The 17,179-nt window shown below is 40.4% G+C and overlaps 2 long non-coding RNA genes across 2 annotated transcripts; both read right to left on the bottom strand.

Moving 5' to 3' along the window:
- Nucleotides 1-244: 244 nt before the first annotated feature.
- Nucleotides 245-2,145, bottom strand: LOC138592011 (uncharacterized). Its single transcript, XR_011308203.1, has 5 exons — nucleotides 2,045-2,145; nucleotides 1,639-1,962; nucleotides 1,430-1,532; nucleotides 1,053-1,113; nucleotides 245-963 (listed from the first exon to the last, which is right to left on the bottom strand). It is a non-coding gene; the product is annotated as an uncharacterized lncRNA (long non-coding RNA).
- Nucleotides 2,146-6,875: 4,730 nt separating this feature from the next.
- Nucleotides 6,876-7,909, bottom strand: LOC138592906 (uncharacterized). Its single transcript, XR_011308230.1, has 3 exons — nucleotides 7,812-7,909; nucleotides 7,435-7,495; nucleotides 6,876-7,345 (listed from the first exon to the last, which is right to left on the bottom strand). It is a non-coding gene; the product is annotated as an uncharacterized lncRNA (long non-coding RNA).
- Between the last annotated feature and the right edge of the window lie 9,270 nt (nucleotides 7,910-17,179).

Here is a 17,179-nt window from a genome sequence, read left to right as displayed (position 1 = left end):
GGTTAGTTGTTTTTCAGTTTCTCAAACCTAAAGTTTGTGTGACAAACTGCTGAATCTATCCATTAGATGTGCAATGTTCAATTGCAGGAAAACCACTTCTGCGAATGCTGAACCTGTTTGTGACCAAAAGTGTGAACAAGGATGTAAGTCATGTGGGAAACAAACCTATCTATCTATCTATCTATCTACCTATCACACTTTGCAATGTTCAGCTGCAGGACAATAAATCCTGTGCATGCTGAACCTGTTTTACCCACAAAGTGACCAAAGTATGTGTAAACTTCTCAGCTTTAGAAGCACAATAACAACATCCTAAACTCCCACATTTACACCACCAAGAGGAGTCAACAGTGTCTACAAAGAGCTGTTTTCTCAGGGTTTCATGAGGGAATAAAATGTGATACTGTTAAAGGAATCAATCCTGTTAACATTTACAAATGTGCCTCTCATTCTCTCTGAATAGATTTTCACAGGATGCACCACAGAACGCCACAGGAAGTAATTTCTGCCTGTTGCCATCAAACTCTACAACTCCTTTTAACTTTATTCTTGTCATTTTAAATCACCATAGATCCATTTCTGAGCATTTATTCTTTGTCTCTTATATTATTGCATGCAATTCATATATTTGACATTTTTTCTTACTTCTATTTTATACCATATATTTCTCTATACTTTAGATATGGATAGATAACCCTTATAGTGAATGCACTGGTTTTAATGAGCTATCAGTGTTCCTCTCCTCTGGTTGGCTTCCCACAAAGCAACTGCTTTGAGATGAATAAATAGAGGCGAGTGCCCCTCATATTTGTCCATGTCACTGTTAGCTTTTAGCTTATAGCCTTTGAATGTCTCGTCGGCTCAGTAGGCAGCGTAGATCGAGTTGAGCCTCTCCATGTACTGACTCCTTCGCTTGTTGTTTGTCCTCCTCTCTGCGCCACTCTGCATCTGCGGGAGCTGATTCTGTTTTGACAGAAATGTAAATGAAGTTCACTGCTCGCTCGGAGACAAAAAACCTGACAAAGGTTTAAAGATGACAAAGCTCTACTGACCTCTGCTGCTGCTGACTCCAGGTGAATCTGCTCCTGGTTTGGTGTTTTGGCCCTCATTCTTCTGCAGAGAGAAGAAGACGTTATGACACTCCACTACTGAGCACGTTTCAGGTGTTACAGATTGAGTTCCCTACTTTTATAACTCTTCTGTTGTGCTTCAATGTAACTGAACTGGATGCATAAATGCACGTTTTAAAACCTGTACATATCAAGCTAAATGAACCACATGGCTAGAGACCACATGAGTCTGAAAGTTTCATATGTTTGTAACTTGTGTTGCAACAAAGTGACAGTTTAAATACGCAGCGACACAATATCTGTGAATGAGCTCGGCACTCTAATATAGTAAACTTAAAACTATAGAGAGTAGTACTCACCTGCAGAGGCAGACGACTGAAACGATGCCCAGCAGAAACAATCCAATTACAGATGTGAGTATGTATACAAAATACCACAGGGAACCGATATCTGTACGGTTTTCTGCATCAAATCAGATCTGAATTACTTTAAGTAGCACGCACTCAGAGCTATCAGATACAGAGTGTGTCGTATGGAGATGATAAGCACGGCTTTATGCAATACTTACCCTCAGGTTTTCCAGACACTGTTAAATTCCACTTTTTAGTCCATACACCAGATGCATCATTTAAAGTACATGTATAGACACCTGCATCATCATGTTGAGCATTAAAAATATTCAGTGTTGAAGGTAAGTTTACGTCTATTCTGAATCTGTCAGAGGTGAAATTTGAAGAAGTCTCATTGCGTGAGTTTGAATGAATAAAACGAAATCTGTCTTTGCTCCAGTGGATTTGTGTCGGACTTGCTGTGGATATGTTGCAAGTGAACATGACAGACGCTCCCAGGGAAGCCAGTATATGACTGTCGTCAACTGTCAGATTCCCTACAACTGAATGAAACAATCAATTAATATAAAACAAAATCTGTAATTAAACTTTAAAGAAACGAATGCTAAAATATCTCCACTGTACCTGCAAAGACTTGACACGTAAACAGTTGTTGAATGAAGAGCAGAGCTGCTGTGTTCAGGAGGAACATGGTGACCATCACACAGACACTGGCAGACTGAAAGTTCATCATCAGCCTTGAAGTGTAATTGTGGAGGTGGCTCAGAGAAGAGGAAGTGGTTAGTTGTTTTTAAGTTGCCAAACTTAAAGTTTGTGTGACAAACTGCTGAATCTATCCGTTACATGTGCAATGTTCAATTGCAGGAAAACCACTTCTGCGAATGCTGAACCTGTTTGTGACCAAAAGTGTGAACAAGGATGTAAGTCATGTGGGAAACAAACCTATCTATCTATCTATCTATCTATGTATCTAGCACACTCTGCAACGTTCAGCTGCAGGATAATAACTCTTGTGCATGCTGAACCTGTTTTACCCACAAAGTGAACAAAGTATAGTTAAGCTGCTCAGCTTTAGAAGCACAATAACCACATCCTAAACTTCCCCATTTACACCACCAAGAGGAGTCAACAGTGTGTACAAAAAGCTGTTTCTGGGGCTCATTCTCTCTGAATAGATCATCAGCATGATGCACCACAGAACGCCACAGGAAGTCATTCCTGCCTGTTACCATCAAACTCTACAACTCCTCCCTCTAAGTGTCTGACACGCAAACACCTATTTTAAACAGTGCACTGAACTCTTAAGTTAGATAATTGTGCTATAATTCAACTGTGCAGTATGTTGACGTAAGTACTGCCTTATAATGTTCATTTGTAAATAACGTAAGTCATGTCCATAATTATGGATCTCTGAGGCCGAACAGTGACCGTCACTATCTCTTGTCGCACGGAACTGGCTGAGGTGTTCCAGGCAAGAGGAAGAGACTTCTGCCCCGGGTGCTTTTGTGCTGTGGGGCCAGCCTCTTACAGTTTTTCTCAGTGGCTTTGGTGCATTTCTCACATCACTATTTACATTTTCACAACAGTTAATGCATTTCTCAAAACAATTAGTACAAACTGCAAAACCTAGTTGATGCAAAAGCCTGTCACTTGCTCAAAATGGATAGTTCATTCCTCAAAAGCAAGTATTCATGTCAATGAAAGTGTCCGTGTTGTCAAGATGAAAAGTCCTGACACCATTGTTTATGAACAAGATAGTGGCTTTGTCATGTTTTCATTATGACAGTTTACTCTGTAAGTGATTTCCAATGCATAAAAGTCAGATCTTTTCATCATATTTTCATCTACATCACAGCGAGTATCATCTCTTGCAATGCAGCGAGGAAAGTATCTCCTCGAGTGGCGAATCCACCCTCTGCAGGACTCCGCTGTGATGTCATCACATGCTGCATCCATGGCCGCTAGCAGGGCCATTTGGGTATGTGGATGCCGGTCATATACCTTCCACCTCCAGGAAGAGAAAAACGCCTCTATTGGATTTAGGAATGGTGAGTAGGGAGGGAGATATTACACCAGCAATCTATCATGTGCTGCAAACCACTGTCTGACCACATCTGAGTGGTGAAAACGCACATTATCACAAACATACTTGTTCAGATGGTCTCCAGTTAGACCCCTTTCATTCTCAGGGATTATGTCCCTGTAAAGAGTGTCTCAAAAAGTCAGCAGATGTTGTGTGTTGTACGGACCAAGACGGTTTTCTGAGATGGCTGCACACATAGTAATATTCCCTCCTCGTTGGCCTGGGACATCAATGGTTGCTCTCTGTCCAATGCGATTCCTTCCACGCCTTCTACCTTTTGCCAGGTTGAAACCAGCCTCATCAAGGTATATGAATGTGTGCAGCGGTTCCCTGGCCTCCAGCAGTACACGCTTTATCATAGAAGAGGGAGCGAGAAAAACTAAAACAACTTTTCCTGTGTAACATAATGCGTTTTGGACAATGTATTGTACAGTATGCATTGTGAATACACATACGCAGAACTGTCATGTAAGTGTAGTGCACGGCACTTGTGACGACCCTCCCTGTCCGTTTGCCTCCCAGTGCTTGCTTCCTTATTTCAGCCATGTAGGTGGAGCTGGGAGAGGTCGTTAGCTGAGCCTGCCTTCTTGGTAGCTCTCTCTCTCAGCTGGGCCTGCTGAATCCTCCTCAGCCTTTTCTCTTTGTTTGGTTTGCTGCACCCATCACATGCATCATACAACATTTCTACTCATCCACACACTTCAGACATGACTGATGACTCTCATATTACAACTTATCATCAAGTCTCTGTTATGTTTGTTCATTCAAGTTCAAATAAATGTGAAGCTGATTGCTTTATCTGTGTGTGGCCTCCCTTTTTGTTACCGGCCCTGAGCCAGGCGGTAACACACTACACAAAGTAAACAGTTTACAGCACTGAACATTAGAGTATGCATAGAACACATGTTTTACCTGTACATACTGGTGACGGATCTCCTTCACTCTGTCGCTGTTCCGTTCAAATGGCACATTGTACAATTGTTTCATGCGCATTTCATTTCTCCTGAGCACTCTGTCAATTGAAAGACAGAAGATCAAGATGTTGTCATCTTGTCCCACTGCAAGCTTCATGTATGACACAATGACAGTAGTGCAGTGCAGATTGTTTAGTGCTGAATTACTGTCCATTATACACACCTGTTCTCCCGACGAAATGTTTGAATGATTAAATGTACAGTGGTTCTCCCAACATTTGGCTGCACCCTTCGACCAGCCTCAGCCATTGTGAGGCCGTGATTGACAACATGATCCACAATTGTAACCCTGATTTCTTCAGGAATCCGCCTATGTACTTGGCCTCTTCTTCCTCTTCCCCTGTTTTGTCCCCTTCCCCTCCCTCCTCGCATCCTCACCCCTCTTCCACGAGGCTGACCTTCCATTTCTGTGTCACAGTATTGTAGAAATGGTACACACTATGTCCTGCTTGGTTCATATATGCTTGTAAAGTGGGGGTTCATGGGATTCAGCTCTCAGCTCTCATTCACCCCTTCTCATCAGTGACAGCTGTGGTTCACCGGAGAGAAATTGTTAAATTTTGGAGACATTTTCAGGAAAAAAAAAGTATAAAATTTGTATGTAATGACTCAAGCAATGAAATGAGGACTATTAGTTTTATAGGGAATGACTATTCAGCATTCACAAGTATATTTCATTTTGATTGACATGACATAAGTACATGATAATGTTATAAAACAGCAGAGACTTGTATGAAAGCAATTGATGCATGTCCAAAAGCATTTGCAATTTGTTGGAAGGAATGAGAAACTGCTACTATGATGTGCACACATGACTAAATGTTGTGGAGGTTGAACTAACTGTTGTGCAAATGTTAATAGTGATGTGAGAAAAGCACCAAAGCGACTGAGAAAAACTGTAAAGGAATCAGTTCTGTTAACATTTACAAATGTGCCTCATTCTCTCTGAATAGATCATCAGCATGATGCACGACAGAACGCCACAGGAAGTCATTCCTGCCTGTTGCCATCAAACTCTACAACTCCTCCCTCTGAGTGTCTGACACGCAAACACCTATTCATTTGTAAATAACGTAAGTCATGTCCATAATTATTGATCTCTGAGGCCGAACAGTGACCGTCGCCATCTCTTGTCGCTCGGAACTGGCTGAGGTGTTCCAGGCAAGAGGAAGAGGCGTCTGCCCTGGATGCTTTTGTGCTGTGGGGCCAGCCTCTTAAGGTCAGTCACATGACTTTTTTGATATTATGGTCTGAAAGATAGGTAGAAGGACGGCATCATTCACGGTTAAGACCGTGGTGATGGTCTGAGTGAGGTCGAAATAGATCTCTTATGTATATAACTTCTTTGCATCGTAACTCTTATTTTGCATTCAACTTTATTCTGGTCATTATATTTAATTCTGGCATTCATATTTAAATCCCCATAGATCCACTTCTTAGCATTTAAGCTTTATCTCTTATTTTATTGTATATATTATCTCTTATTTCTTATTTTTTTAACAAAGAGTACGGTCTAGACCTGCTCTTTATGTAGTAAGTGTTTTGAGATAACCTTGCTTATGATTTGGCGCTATACAAATAGTATAAGATTATTATATTGTATAAAGAATGCACATATTTGACGTCTTTTGTTACTTCTATTTTATACCATATATTTCTCGATACTTTCTCCGTATCAGAGCAACTGTAACGCCTGAATTTCCCCCCCGGGGATCAATAAAGTATTTCTGATTCTGATGTTTCCCATGGTGGCAAATAGTGGCAAACAAAGTTTAAACTATTCACCAAAAAAGGTGCTACACTTACATAAATGTCACAAAAGCTACGAGCCTGTTGCACAGCCTAATAAGTTGGTTTAAACATAAGTCCCACCTCTGACCAGGCAGATAGCTTATCATATTTAAATGGTAAATGGATTGTGCTTATAGAGCGCTTTTCTAGATATGCGATCACTCAAAGCTGCCTTTACTCTACATGTCACATTCACACACACACACACACTGATGGCAGAGGAGCAATTTGGGGATCAGCGTCTTGCGCACGGACACTTCGACATGTGACTGTAGCTGTCAGGGATCGAGCCCCCAACCTTCCGATTGACGGCCGACTCTGCCACTGAGCCGAACATTTTTAACATGAGATTTAATGAATATTTTATATTTCACTTATACTTGTCACTTGTGTATTACTTTTATTTTGTACTGTAATTTTGGAGCAATCTGGCACTAAAGTTTTATTTGGGATTAAAAAAAGTTTTATCTCATTTTATTAAGGGGTGGCAAATAAGATTTCAGGGGAGCACATACCACCCCTTGACTACACCCCTGGACACGGTCAAAGATGTCCCCCACTTCAATTATTTAGAATAAAACCATACTCGACTCGTCTCAGGGCTGTACTTCATTGTTTTTATTAAATACATGTTTTGTAGTTCAATCATTTAACCTCTAGGGGGCACAGAATCCCAATTTAGGCCTGTTGAGTTGATTTGGAATGACCTCACTGAAATCACCACAAAACACAATAAATAAAACGATCATATACAACGCAGAAAAAGTGACATGAATATAAAACACAAGCTAAAAACAAAACCCTTATAGTGAATGCACTGGTTTTAATGTTAAGTAATCCAGAGCTATCAGTGTTCCTCTCCTCTGGTTGGCTTCCCACAAAGCAACTGCTTTGAGATGAATAAATAGAGGCGAGTGCCCCTCATATTTGTCCATGTCAGTGTTAGCTTCTAGCTTATAGCCTTTGAGTGTCTTGTCAGCGTAGATCATAAATCGAGTTGAGCCTCTCCATGTACTGACTCCTTCGCTTGTTGTTTGTCCTCCTCTCTGCGCCACTCTGCGTCTGCGGGAGCTGATTCTGTTTAGACAGAAATGTAAATGAAGTTCACTGCTCGCTCGGAGACAAAAAACCTGACAAAGGTTTAAAGACGACAAAGCTCTACTGACCTCTGCTGCTGCTGACTCCAGGTGAAACTGCTCCTGGTTTGGTGTTTTGGCCCTCATTCTTCTGCAGAGAGAAGAAGACGTTATGACACTCCACTACTGAGCACGTTTCAGGTGTTACAGATTGAGTTCCCTACTTTTATAACTCTTCTGTTGTGCTTCAATGTAACTGAACTGGATGCATAAATGCACGTTTTAAAACCTGTACATATCAAGCTAAATGAACCACATGGCTAGAGACCACATGAGTCTGAAAGTTTCATATGTTTGTAACTTGTGTTGCAACAAAGTGACAGTTTAAATACGCAGCGACACAATATCTGTGAATGAGCTCGGCACTCAAATATGGTAAACTTAAAACTATAGAGAGTAGTACTCACCTGCAGAGGCAGACGACTGAAACGATGCCCAGCAGAAACAATCCAATTACAGGTGTGAATATGTATACAAAATACCACAGGGAACCGATATCTGCACCGATTTCTGCATCAAATCAGATCTGAATTAATTTAAGTAGCACGCACTCAGAGCTATCAGATACACTGTGTGTCGTGTGGAGAGAATAAGCACGGCTTTATGCAATACTTACCTTCAGGTTTTCCAGACACTGTTAAATTCCACTTTAAAGTCCATAGACCAGATGAATCAGCTACTGTACATGTATAGACACCTGCATCATCATGTTGAGCATTACAAATATTCAGTGTTGTAGGTAAGTTTACGTCTATTCTGAATCTGTCAGAGGTGAAATTTGAAAAAGTCTCATTGTGTGAGATTGAATGAGTAAAACGAAATCTGTCTTTGCTCCAGCGGATTTGTGTCGGACTTGCTGTGGATATGTTGCAAGTGAACATGACAGGCTCTCCCAGGGAAGCCAGTTTATGACTGTCGTCAACTGTTGAACTCGCTACAACAGAATGAAACAATCAATTAATATAAAACAATTTCTGTAAATAAACTTTAAAGAAAAGAATGCTAAAATATCTCCACTGTACCTGCAAAGACTTGACACGTAAACAGTAGTTGAATGAGCAGAGCTGCTGGGTTCAGGAGGAACATGGTGACCATCACACAGACACTGGCAGACTGAACGTCATCATCAAGTATAATTGTGGAGGTGGCTCAGAGAAGAGGAAGTGGTTAGTCATTTTTCCGTTGCTCAGTTAGTTTGAAAAGTCTTTTGGAACCAGAATGTAAGTTGAGAAACAAACAGTGAAAACTCACTAGCTTGGTCTGTCTTGTGCAAAGTGTCTAAGTTAAAACATAAGAAATCATTGTGTCTTTTGATTTTATTCAGTTATGCAATAAACTTAAATATATAACCATATTCATATACATGCTGCGGAAAATATTGTATAATGCTCGACAGGCTTCACCCACAAGGTGTGAAGTCAAGGTCGACGCTGTGACCTGTCACATTTGTGGGTTGATACTGTTGTTTTATAGGTGAGTTTTAGGATGATAACACTAACCATAATATACGTGTCCTGCTAGTGATTGTCATGGCTTACAGACATAGATGGATCATTATTAGTAGTAGTCTAACATGTTTAATTTTCAAGTCAAAAGTCTTACAGAAACAGGCAAACATGCATTTAAATGCACTAACTTAATAAATGAACACATGCAATCACTTGCAAAGTGCACTAACATTGTTCTGGATGCAGGAGTCGATGCATCACAAAAATTATGTTATGACACTTTTTAACTGAAGTGAATCTTCTAATCTTTTTCTTCCAGAGTAGAAATATGAGTATTGATTACTTTACAAGACTGTTTTTTGACTCCTTCTCCGGACAGCTTTCGGACTCTTGTGTTAGCTATGGGTGCTTTTGGACAGCAGGAGCTTTCCCCAGGAACTAGGAACCTTTTGAGGAGCTCTGTGTGGGGGTAGTACTTTCCAAAGGTCCAGAAACTTTCAGGGCGGGGCCTGCAGTGCTGATCATTTCTAATTGGTAAACTCGCCTTTTATTTCACCCGCCATGCGTAAAAGACTGCAGCTGCAAGCTCACCGTTACCGTCGTAATCAATCAACTGTTTTCAATTAATCTCCTCCATGCTAACAGGCTAACTGTAGTGTGTCGCATATATGATATGTTCGTCGTGTTTTATGCCGTCATCTTTGTTGTATGGCCTTCATCTTCTTCTTACCGCCACCTACTGGACTGGAGGTGTAGTGCAGTTACTTTTATTGCTTCTCTGTACGTCATTGGCCTGATTTGCATAATCTTCCTTTAGGCCGCTAGGGAAACACAGACAACATTGGGCTCTGGTACTTTTGGTCAGTTCCTTGTACTTTTGGTCAAAAAGCACCTTTTGTTGCACCTGTTGTGGTGGAACTAGAGATATTTTCAAGAGCAAAATGAGTATGGATCTAACCAGCAACTTTTACTAAAAACACCTGTGTGCATGGTATTTAAAGTCAAAATGACCTAAGGTAACTGTGGCAGTTTCCCCTGCCACTGGTAACACACCACACCAGCACACCACATCCTCACTCATTTCACATGCCACATGCTAGCCAGGTAGCATGCTACTGATAGTTTAGTGGGTGCACACACTGAACTACATTTAACATCTCAGTGAGTTGCCTGTGCCATTTCCCCCATAAAGTTTCACAGAAACACATTTAAACACATTGTTGTGGTTGTTGAGTTAAATCTTTATTGTTCTTCATTGTTCTTTTCTTACCACAGTGCTTCCTGGTGCTGGGCAGTGACAAAGGACCTGAGCATAGTCTTTTATAGTGCCTTAGTAAAAGTAGGGAGCATGCTCAGTCCATCTTACTGCACCATACCAACTGATGGGAGTGTTTAATGGAGTTGTAAATTAATTCTTAGCTTGGATATTATGTGAAAGCTTTGATGACTCCTTTAATTTGTGGTACATAAATGTAAATAGACTTTGTAATGGTTTCTGATATTGAAAATAACATGTATGGTTAAATTGATTACTTAATTGAGTTCAATTAAAGATGGTATGGTCCAGTGAGAGGGTCTTAGCCTTTAAATGGAGGGAACCTACACTGTCTCAGGAGTCAGAGGAGGACTGTGGTGCTGTATGGAGGTTCTGGCCAGTGTATGTAAATATTTTTCTGCTGCATTTTGCTTCATTTGCTCAGATGTCCCTGGACTGTCATTGTAGAGCAATAAAACACTTAAATTTTTTGCATGAATTGGACTTTGTCTTGCTACCCTTTTTTAACATTTTGAGGTTAAATTACACCTTTTTCAGTCAGCCTTTCGACCTACTACCCTCACTCTAGATCAGAGTGTCACAGTAACTATGCTGTAATCTTTGTAACACAACGCGTCTTACTTTAGAATAGTTTCACAAAACGCTTTCACAGATTTAACGCCCTTTGCTCTCCATCTCTTGAGGCACATGTCAGGTGTCATACTGTGAATACGACTTTTTTTAAGCTCTGTCTAATTAGATTATAAATCATGTGTCTGCTGGCTAAAGCAGCAGAGAAATCTACTCTTCTAGATGTTTGAAAAGTTTAAATAAAACTGCACTTGAATTTCTCATAACTTCTGGACATGGGCATGTTCGACTGCACTTGGCACAAATGTCTCATTAGTGAGTAGTGATCTCTCTGCTGAGGTTAACTCTCCACACAAGGGGAAGTGGTTCAGAATATTTTCCACTGTTAATCTGTGTGTTTCCACTGTGGGGGGCGCAGAGCTCCACACCCAGCCTGCTGAACACCAAGTTTAGTGTAAGATATTAGACTTGATAAGCCAGAAGAACAAATGGTCACATAGTGAGAAAGGCAAAGGTCAAGGCAAAGGTCAAGGCAAAGGTCAAAGCAAAGGTCAAAGCAAAGGTCAAGGAAAACTTATAAATGATAACAGAGATAGTATTGAAATCTTGTTTAAGCCAAAAAAAGTTGTACTCCGACATGTCATGGTTTGTACATTCTATTAGGATTCATTGGTAAAACAGGTAGGAGCATGTGTTTGCGTTACAGTAAGCCATATATACATATCCACAACACTTCATACAAAAGCTTTGACACAAAACAAGATGATTCATTTCCCTTATTGCTGCCCACACCCGCTGAGGGGACTCGACTGAAACAGGAACAGGAAACTCATTCTTTTAAAGGTGTCAGAGACAGAAAGGTGACGCCTGATTCAATAGATACCTCACTTATAGTTCAGAGCCTCAAATGCAATCTTAAAAACGTCACATACATGTCTTTCTGCTCTCAGGCTTTTATAAGATGTAGCCTTATATTCAGTGCTATATAAAGCATAATAAAGTGCAGGCGGTGCTTTTTCCAGGCTCTGGTTATGCATATGGAGATGGAGACAAGTGGTGGAGGTTAAAGGTATTATAGCTGAGAAGGTTTTAAAGGTGTGAATGGTGAGGAAGTGTTTTCGTTCTACTGTACAACAGTAGAGGATGCTGCAGTCGCCTCGTCCTACTTTCGCCTCCTCACAACAGCAAAGCAGTCAGTAGCACACACTGGCTGTGTGTGCAATAAAGTTTGTGAATGTCTCATTTCTTAAGAAGCATAGAAATTCAAATTTATTTGTAAAGCATAATTCATACCACAGACACAATCCAATTTGCAAATAATGAAGCTTTGGTTCTTTGGTTCCCTTTAGGCTGGTCAGTGCCTTGTTGCTAGTTGGTATGAGCAATATATATACATTTAGTTATCGGGACCAGATTTGTCTGATGTAACGTAATCCTCAGACAACATTCATGCTACATACTCCAGTACAGTAGGTGGCGGTTTGCGCCGTAGAAGTTGAACAGCTGCAACGCACAATTAAACCGAGAGAAGCAGAAGATGTTCCAGCGCTTTACATTGTGGGATACAGTAGGCGAGGTAGACTGGTCCGATGCATACTGGAGATTTTCCCCGAATCAGTACGACATCCGGGTATTTTTGGCATACTGCTGTAGGAAGATAGGGTCCCCATGCACCCCGTGGATATTTTTTTCGAACAGTTTTTTGTCATTTTCAAGGTGTCTAGTAAACAAATGTTGATGTTCCCAACTCGAAATATTGTCCCGTGGGTCTGTTTGGCAGCCATTTTTGCAGCTTCGACTTCTGGCGAAAATTTAAAATCTACATAACTTTTGAACCAGACATCATACAGAGACAAATGACCCCATTATGTGTAATTGTGTCATCATATCTGCCATCACATCTGCCATATAAATTTGTTTACTAGACACCATGAGGATTACAAAAAACTAAGTAAGAAAAATATATCCATGGGGTCATCAGTTTACATACTACATTCTACATTTTGGCCGAATCAGTACGTACTGCTAGTATAGTTTCAAACACAGCATCAGAGACGATTAAAAAAAGAAGTGCTGCCACTGTCAGGACCAGTTGCGGCTTGTGGTCTTCAGTATTTTAATGTGAGAGTATTATTTTGGCTTCAGTGTGGGTACAATAAAACCCTTGTTGGTATGGGCATAACCTCTGCTTCAAACCTCCTTCTTGATAGCCAAGATGCTACCCTGCCATGCTAACAGTGTCCTAGTGGACAAAACCTTTTCTTCTTGGAGAGCAGGACAGGCTTCCTATACATGCTAGAAAATGTTTTCATGTGCTGGTCCCTCCCTCATGCACATGGTGCCCGTTTTAATTTTTTTTTTCCCCTGTCCCTCAGAAAACCTGAATCTGCCCCTGCCAGTAAAAACCAGTAAGTATTATGAAATGACATTATGAATTTCAGGATGTATGCAAGTGTTTGCACACAAGCTTGTTCACTATGTGGTTTCTCTACGTCTCTCTTGATGCTTTGGGCTGATGGAGCAGAATTGCATTATTGCCTGAAGATCTATTTAAAGGGGAACCGGTAGACCAAAGAGGGCCGGGACTGCCAGAAGAAAAACAAGCTTTGTAAATGGATTAGAAAATTGCAAAAAGGTCATTTGAATGTGTGTCGTGTGTGTGTGTGTGTGGGGGGGGTTTATGTGAAGGGTCATCTGTACACATCTGACGCAATACCTGTGCTTGCTTGCATGCATGCCCCCTTTCCTCTGTGTCCTTTGTTATGGGTTTTTGCTGTTTTCACTGTGTGTGTTTGTTGGTGCAAATGTGCGCATGCACGCACTGAGGTTCTTTTTCTCTTTTGTCCAAATGCCAGGTTAATGAATGAAGTCCTCAGTAATAGCAGTCAGCAGGCGCCCTCGGCCATACTCGCCAGAGACCAGAGCAAGAAAGGAAAACCAAAAAAACATACGAATCCCGTCAGCATCACCTCATTTGTTTCCATTAAGAAAAAAACCTTAACACAGCTACAATTTGCGCTAATTAGTTTTGTTTTCATGCCTGTATTTCTTCTCTTCCGTATCTGCAACTGGGAAACTGTGCAATATTATGAGCATTATAGTGAAACTAAAGCTTGATCATGTTATGAGAGTCTGCAGGGCCACATACCAGGACACATAACACCGGAAGCCTCAACCCTCAGAACTTAACCAAACGCTTTCACACACACGTTTATGTTTCTGTATAACATATAGAATTTCTCGTCAAGACCCAAACACACACACAAATACACTGCGGCTGCCTTTGAAGCACGCTACTTCTGCACGCCTCAGAGAAAGAGATGATGGAAAAACCGTGATTAAAGAAAAGTCCAGCAGCGAAGAATGAAACTAATTGAATGTGTGTGCTACGTTTGTGTGTGTGTTGGTGGGTTTTATTGCCTCCAAGTGCGTGTGCCTGTGTGAGCGTGATTCTGTGGCTGGTCTTTGACCCTCTCAGGCATTGATGGATGTTTGTGAATATTTGAGATGCCTCTCGGAGAGCCCGTGGCAGAACACAGAGGGACATCAGAGGAGCTAATACCTCTGTTCTCCGTGCTGAATACTGTATGACTCGCTCGTATGTGTGTGCACAGAGCATGAATTTAAATCAGCTGTAGCACAGAGCAGCTTTTACAGTGATGACTCGGAGTGTTAAAGTGCATTGTTGGACGTTGCAGCAACAAGAGAGATTAAACAGTTTGTCTGATTAAGTATTCATCTTCTCCCAGCTGCTTGCAGAACATGGTGAAAGCAAATCTGCCGTAACTGTGTGTCCTTTTCCGAGTCGCTCCTTAATATTTCACACATATCTGTACGTGTCTGAGTCTGTGTGTGCGTGTTTGCATGCATGCTGGGTGTACAGGCACGCAAAGGATGAGATGCAAGCTGGCAAAAAGATGACAGGATGAACCATCTGTGAACTTTTGCATTACAAATCAGTCAAGCTAACATTAAAATCTGTTCACATATTTTTTGTGTTAGGATGTCGACATAAATCGTTTTAAAAAGAAACAGGTAAATGTACTGCTGATTTAAATTGATTTTGGATTTCTATTCATTTTATTTAATCACCTGAATTAAAGCTCAACCTGCGACCCTGAACAGGATAAGCGGTGTACATAATGGATGGATGGAATAAAAGCTCATTGTGGTGTTGTTCTCTGACCTCTGACCTCCTTATTTCAGACGGAAAAGTACAATTCAAAAACACTAGATACTAGGGTTTGCATCCCGAGTGTCCTTTGTAGTTGGATTCAGGCAACTTTCTTTTTAACCATTGCAACACCTTTGCATGTTTCAGGTCACCTTTGACCTCTTGAAATTTAACCCATAGCCATGTGCTGTGACTAGCCAAACAAATGCATCAAAAAAAGAACTTGCTTTAACTGAACAAGAAAATGAATAGGTTGCCAGGAAACAACATGCACTCAAGATTTTGCACTGTACTCCTAAAAAATTGTCAGATGCACAATAAACACTTTGAAAAAAGATCACATTGAATGCAGCAGAACCAGAGATGTATTTTCAACTGTATGGTTTCTTCTTCCTTGTCAATACATTTCTCCTACATTGCCCACAATGCAACTTGATAAGTCAGAGATTCCGATTTTTTATGCTAGTAGCGGCTGCATTGTTTACTGAAGTTTTGTTTTGCACTTCCCCTTAGGAAGATCACACAGGAAAACGTTTGTTCATACAGCTTCCTGTATGCCAGCAAAACAGAAAGGCAAAAAAAGGTCACTGAATAATGGAGACAATATGGAAAAAATGGATTACATCTGCTTATATATAAAATATCTCACAGCTATTACATGCATGAGGCTATTTTAAGAACATAACACTAAACTCAGCATTTTCTCACTGCTTGTAATTCAACATCAATGCTGGTACAAACTGAAACACTACGATACCCACACATCGAGCACACACTCTGAAATACACACACGCTCATACAAAGAGCCCCAGGGTGTCAAATAATCACAGCATCTATTTAAACAGGTAGGCTTGCTCGGAGGGGGTGAAGTTATATATAATTGATGGGTGCAGAGGGGGGAATTCATTCATCCTCTCCTTTCTGTGCACACTTCAGCGTGTTCGAGGCCTCAGACTGTCCTACCTAAGCACTCTTTAATTAGTCCTCAGCTGAGCCTGCACACAATGTGGTTTGTAATCCTGGAATACTTAATATCACATATCTCTCAGGTGAAATGAGACACATCAGGGGCCTAAACCCGGTCCTCCTGACCTTAAAGTTTCCATTATTTAATAATGTATTGAAAATCAAACAAAAACCTGTGTTATATCACCTTATAGTACCATCCAAGTGCATCTATATTTAAAAAGACCAAAGTTCTCTTTTTTTATTTGAGAGCAATACAGATACTTTACAAATTACAAACTCAAAGATTGAGAAAAGGTCTAGTAGATCAAACTCTACTTTAGCTACAGCAGAAATTCGTGGCATTTTAAAGATACTTGGATGTTGGTGGTCTCAACAGGAACAGAGAAATCCATAGTTGAGGAGCAAAATTCAGGAACACTAGGAATTTAATTGGTAATCTCAAAGATCTCCAGTGCTACTCATGGTGATTCATGTTGGGTTCTCTTTAAATAACATAACAAAGAGTACGGTCTAGACCTGCTCTTTTTGTCTCGATAGTCTTATAGTAGATTGCTGTTTACTCGCAACACTCGCAGAGACCGGTAAAACAGACGCTTGGCTCCGCCTACCTGCTGGGTGATGGAAAACGCGTCACTAACTGGGCGCCGCTTGTGATTTTTTCTGTGAAAAGTAAGTAACAGAAAAAAAGCATTGGTGAAATTCATGATAAAAACATAGGGAATGCACTCGGTTCAGCAAAAACGGGTAACCAATCAATTTGTGCAAGTAAATGATTTTATCCGTAACAAATAAGAAATGTTATTATGCTCAAGTTTCTCTATGAAAAGCAATTTAAATATTGATGTTTGTTTATTATTTCTTGATGTTTCACGGTATATTAATGAAAATTTAGATATTATACATTTTATTTTGACTGAACAAAATATGAAAAAACTGCTTTAAGAAAACACAAATTAGCAGATAAACAGCAGGCTGGTCAAGAAAGAAGAAGAAATGTGACGATTTTCTCAAAACCTAAAAGAACAGTGAATTAGTTTTAGAAGAAATACCACTGGAAATCAAATGCTGCATCACGTCTGGTGGTTGTGTTAATGGATATGTTTTTTACCCCATGATAACGTCATTTAAGGATGTGCAGCTTGGTTTTGAGTTCTGCTGCCCCCTTGTGGCCAGAAACGGACTTCTACAGCTTTAACTAAGTGTCGAAACCAACATAATCATTGATTTTTATCTACCAAACTTTTGGATTTGACAACTTATCTATTTGTTTTATACAACACAAAGAAATGGACTTCTGAAAAAAATTACAGTATCTTCGAAAAGACCCAAAAGATTAGA

This window comes from Semicossyphus pulcher, unplaced genomic scaffold (assembly GCF_022749685.1).
Source record: "Semicossyphus pulcher isolate SPU_LCO1_2020_fin unplaced genomic scaffold, fSemPul1.0.p SCAF_15, whole genome shotgun sequence".
NCBI classification, from domain to species: Eukaryota; Metazoa; Chordata; class Actinopteri; order Labriformes; family Labridae; genus Semicossyphus; species Semicossyphus pulcher.
Note: the sequence above shows the minus strand (reverse complement) of the source record. Positions and strands in the feature narration are given on the sequence as shown.